This window comes from Myotis davidii, unplaced genomic scaffold, assembly GCF_000327345.1.
Source record: "Myotis davidii unplaced genomic scaffold, ASM32734v1 scaffold1494, whole genome shotgun sequence".
Taxonomy (NCBI): Eukaryota; Metazoa; Chordata; class Mammalia; order Chiroptera; family Vespertilionidae; genus Myotis; species Myotis davidii.
Genome location: NW_006286246.1, coordinates 3,788,790 through 3,794,101, shown reverse-complemented (window position 1 = coordinate 3,794,101; position 5,312 = coordinate 3,788,790).

Sequence of the window (5,312 nt, the reverse complement as noted above, 5' to 3'; positions counted from 1 at the left end):
GCCCACTGGGGTGCCTGGCCAGTCTGCGTGAGGGGCTGAGGGCTGTTTTCAGGCTGGCGGGTGACGGAAGCTCCCAACTGCTCCTTTTTTTCTTTTTAATTCTGGGCCAGCTTTAGCCTGGCTCCAGCTCTGACGCTTCCGCTTCTGAAAGCAGGTATCTGGTTTGTTTGTGTTCTATAATCGAAACTCTGTATCAACTCCAGCTCTGAGATCCCGGCTCGCTGAAAGCAGGTTTCTGGAGTTTTTTTTAGCCTCTATATTTGTTACTATGTTTCTTAAACTGCAAGCTCAGAGGTAGGCAATGCAGGAGGGGAAGTTGGTTTCCTCCGTCACTGAAGCAAGCAAGCCTCATGTTCAGTTTAAGCTGCCTGGCTGCCGGCCGCCATCTTGGCTGGCAGTTAATTTGCATATCTTGCTGATTAGCCAATGGGAAGGGTAGCGGTTGTACGCCAATTACCATGTTTCTCTTTTATTAGATAGGATTACTGTGTTATTTTCCATACAAACAGTTATAAACCCACCCTGTGTTGACTGGGATATTTCATAATTGGCATATGTGTTCACCTTCTAGAATCCCCAACAAGAAGCAAAACCAAGAGTGAAATGGAATAAAATGCCCCCTGGAACACGGGGTGGGGCAGAAACTGCTTTCCTAAAAGGTCAGGGTACAACGGTCGTGTCTTTTTCCATCGCACGTGCACGTGTGCCGGGGGCAGAGTTGGTGGGAGGAGTCGCCATATTTAAAACCAGGCACCCTCCAGTGAGTCCACGTCGAAATACTGTTGCCAACACAGATACCCACAAACACAAGACACTCCTTCGGAGAGGGACTGAGGCAGTGCTATTCCAGGGCCCTTTCATCGCCGTATTTAAATCCTGTTGGAGCTTTGAAACACTCAGTGCCTGTCCACCAGAAGCAGCTCCCACTGGAAAGCATGAGTGGGTAAAAGAGAGCTCGGGCTTGGGGCACTGAAAGGAAAGAGAACGAGTGTCCCCCGAGTGTCCCCTGGGTTCCTGTTGACCGGGGCCGGCCATGTGAGGAAGAGACGCGCCATCGTCCTCTCGCCCCTCGGTCCCCAGCGAAGCGCCTCGCGCAGGTGCCCGTGGTTCTGATTCTGGGCCTGAAGGCAAATCTTGTTTCCTTTGGGCTTTGCTTTCCTGTCAGAGCCAGAAATAAAAATTAAAGTAAATAAACAATCCACGTCTTGACGAAGAAACAGCTGCGAAGCTGCACACGGGCGTAAGCCTCCAAACAAAAGAGAACAAGGGGAGCGAGGCAGAAGGGGTTCATTGCTAGGTTAATTGTTCGGCCCTGATCAGCACTGAGAGGGCGGACCTTCTCACAGTGGGGATGGTGCCTGCACCGGCCTCCTCAGTGAGCTTCCCAACGGCCCGGGTTCCGGGTACCACCCATTCACTAAGTCAAAGCCCCACGGCCAGGACCCGGCAGCTAGTGGGCTCCCTCTGTGATTCTGCACACCACGTTCGGAGAACCGCAGAGGGAACTATCACTCTGCAGGAAGGACGGAGGCGATCTAGGATCTATGGAACACCTACTATGTGCCAAGCAATGGATTAGTGACCATCACCTACTCGATCCCATTAAATCTTCACTGCGACCTTCTAAATTCACTCTTCAGGGCTTATTTTCAGGCAAGGCAGGCAAGGTCCTGCAGGGGCAGTGGCATTCCCAAAGTCAGGTGGCCGAGTCGATGACCACGCCCAGACCTGAAGCCAGGCCTGTCTGACTGCACAGACCACTCTCTCTACCTCACAGGACCTGTGTGTCCCACTGCAGAGTCCACGGGACTGCGCCCAGGACAGGACCTGAGAAACCAGCTCAGCTAGCACCTACCTTCCTTCCTCCCTCCCTCCCTTCCTCCCTCCCTTCCTCCCTCCCTCCCTTCCTTCCTCTCTCCCTCCCTTTCTCCCTCCCTCTCTCCCTTCCTCCCTCCCTCCCTTCCTCCCTCCCTTCCTCCCTCCCTCCCTTCCTTCCTCTCTCCCTCCCTTTCTCCCTCCCTCTCTCCCTTCCTCCCTCCCTCCCTTCCTCCCTCCCTTCCTCCCTCCCTCCCTTCCTTCCTCTCTCCCTCCCTTTCTCCCTCCCTCTCTCCCTTCCTCCCTCCCTCCCTTCCTCCCTCCCTTCCTCCCTCCCTCCCTTCCTTCCTCTCTCCCTCCCTTTCTCCCTCCCTCTCTCCCTTCCTCCCTCCCTCCCTTCCTCCCTCCCTTCCTCCCTCCCTCCCTTCCTTCCTCTCTCCCTCCCTTTCTCCCTCCCTCTCTCCCTTCCTCCCTCCCTCCCTTCCTCCCTCCCTTCCTCCCTCCCTCCCTTCCTTCCTCTCTCCCTCCCTTTCTCCCTCCCTCTCTCCCTTCCTCCCTCCCTCCCTTCCTCCCTCCCTTCCTCCCTCCCTCCCTTCCTTCCTCTCTCCCTCCCTTTCTCCCTCCCTCTCTCCCTTCCTCCCTCCCTCCCTTCCTCCCTCCCTTCCTCCCTCCCTCCCTTCCTTCCTCTCTCCCTCCCTTTCTCCCTCCCTCTCTCCCTTCCTCCCTCCCTCCCTTCCTCCCTCCCTTCCTCCCTCCCTCCCTTCCTTCCTCTCTCCCTCCCTTTCTCCCTCCCTCTCTCCCTTCCTCCCTCCCTCCCTTCCTCCCTCCCTTCCTCCCTCCCTCCCTTCCTTCCTCCCTCCCTTTCTTCCTCCCTCTCTCCCTGCCTCCCTCCCTCCCTTCTTCCCTCCCTTCCTTCCTCCCTCTCTCCCTTCCTTCCTTCTTCCCGAGCGGGACCTGGGATCCATGACAGCACGTGTCCCTGTCGCGGGAATGAAACTCTCATTCTCTGTGAAGAAAGTCACGGGGGAATTGGAACCCACAATTAGTGGAAGGACAGAGACTGGCTTTAAAGTCGTTCTCCGCAGAGAGCTGTGAACGCGGCTGAGCCGGGTTCTGTGTCCCACAGTCGGCATCACGGACAGATTGCTGCCTGTCCCACAGGTCAGAACAGGTGACAGGCAACCAAAACTGCCTATTCGCCCTGGCCGGTGTGGACCTGTGGTTAGAGCGCCGGTCCGGGCACCCGAAGGTTGCAGGTTCAGTTCCCAGTGAAGGGCATGTACCTGGCTGCAGGTTCGACCCCCGGGCCACGCAGGAGGCAGCCAGTCCATGTGTCTCTCACACCGATGTTTCTCTCTCTCTCTCTCTGTCTCTCTCTCTCCCCTCCCCGTCCACTCTCTCTAAAGTCAATGGGGAACACCCTCCGGTGAGGCCTGAACAGGAAACGCTCTGTGCACTCCGTCCTCTCCTTATACAGTCAGGGGCCCCTGCGCTGTGTTCGCTGCCTCGGCTCCGGGTCATAAAGAAGACAGCCGTCCACGAGCCCTCCCCCGCCTGACGCAGAGGACCGGCGAGTGGAGACGGCGACCCCCACCCCCCCGGGCGTGGCGGGTGCCACCTTTGGCATAAGTCAGGGCCTCCCTGCTCTTGGCACATACGTTTCTCCCGTAAATTCACAGGGGCGAGAGCAGGGCTGGCCGTGCTGCCTGCACTGGCCGCAGCTCCTGCGCTCTCACCCTGGCGCCCTCTCCAGGAGGCGGGCCTTCTGCGCAGCCAGCGGCTGGGCTTGGCTTCGTAATCAAGTCGAGGCCTTTTTAATTCCCTTTTGCTTTTCAGTGACGGAGCTGCCCTCTTTGCCTTTGTCTAAATGTGACAAACGTTGGTCTCAGCTCTGTCATCAGTGTTTATGTCACACTTTCCACGGTTCCCAGTCTTTTCTTCGTCCATGTGCTGGTCATGTGTATTTTTTTCCTGATAATTGATGGGTCGGGGCCAAGCATTGCTAGGCTAGTGGGAACTCTTTTCTTGACCAGGGCTGTGCGCGAGTGTTCCCACCTGTGGGGTGGGCGTGCGGACCCGCCCCTGCCGCACAGCACGCTGCCTCTGCAGGCTCCTGAGCGCTCCCAGCCTGGCCGCCTCCTCCATTCTCTTCCTCTCTTTGTCCTCGGCCCCAGCAACCTCTTACCGATGAGGGTCCAAGACAGGACCCCTTAATATAGGGCCGGGCAGGAGAGAGGAGGGAGGGAATCCCGCGCCTCATCCCGTGCCAGGGGCCTGAGGATGGGGAGCAGAAGCAATGTGTGCAGGGGGGGAGGGCGTCGGGAGGAAGGGGGGAAGGCGTCGGGAGGAAGGCCACATTCCAGCAAAGGTCGGGATGACGTTTAAATAAAATGGTTAAGCAGTCCTGATCTAAGCCGCCCTCTAAGGTGCAAATGGCCATTAGAACAGGCAGACGCTCACCATGTAAATGAAAGCCGCAGTCATGCCCCGCCCTCGGGAACGGCATTGCATGTTGTAAACGCTGACGGCACCAGCGAGCGCCTACGAGGCATGTGGCGGCGGCCGGTGCGGCGCACAGTGGGGCGGCCCCCTTGGAAGAAACATAACGGTTTCTCATAAATGGGAACACGCGCCTCAGCCTTTACCCGAGAGAAGTGGGAGCATGTGTCCGTGAGGCACATACACAGCTGTTTCCTACCGGCTGAGCTGTAGCCACCCCGAGCTCGAAACAGCCCCGTGAGCTGGCAAATGGGTCGCCAATCCTGGGCGACCCTCCCCACGCCCACCACCCACCACACAACAAGGGGAGGGGACGATGGCCCCTGTGGGTGTGAGGTACCTGCCTGTCCCTTTCCTGCATCGCATTGCGGGGGGGTAGGGCGGAGCCCGACTTCGCAGGGAAGGGGGACATGTTGGAGGTGATGGATAGAAACAATCCAAGCTCATCCAAGGGCGCATTTCCGAGAGAATTTGCTCTCAGAAGATCCCCTGACGTCACACAGGACGTCCTCGGGGCCTGCTGTCCGTTTCCCGGGCAGTGCTGTGTCGTCAGGGAGAGGCCGGCTCCACGGCAGGAGATGCCGCCACTTTCCAGCTGCGAGATTCAGAGAAGGGCTCTCTCCCTCCCTGAGCCTCAGCTTTTCCCTCCCTGAACCCCGGCTTTTCCCTCCCTGGACCTCAAATGGGTGACAGCCATTCCCCGGCCACCCACAGCCCGGTCTGCCCTGAGCATCACATCGGAGATGAACTGCTGTGCAGGGGGTCCAGAGGGGTCCGTGGAGCTACGGATTTGATAGGCCTTGTCTGTGCTGAGGACCGGGGGGAGGGCGAGGGGGGGGGACAGGGAACCTCAGCCTCCCGCCCCCAGGGCTCTCTCCTCAGGGACAGGCCCTGTTCGCTGTGCTGCCCTCCGCGCAGAGCAGTGCGACCCTCGGCCACAGCCGCCCCATCCACGGGTCCCTGCGATGCGATGCTGACCTCCCCTCGACGCCCACCCA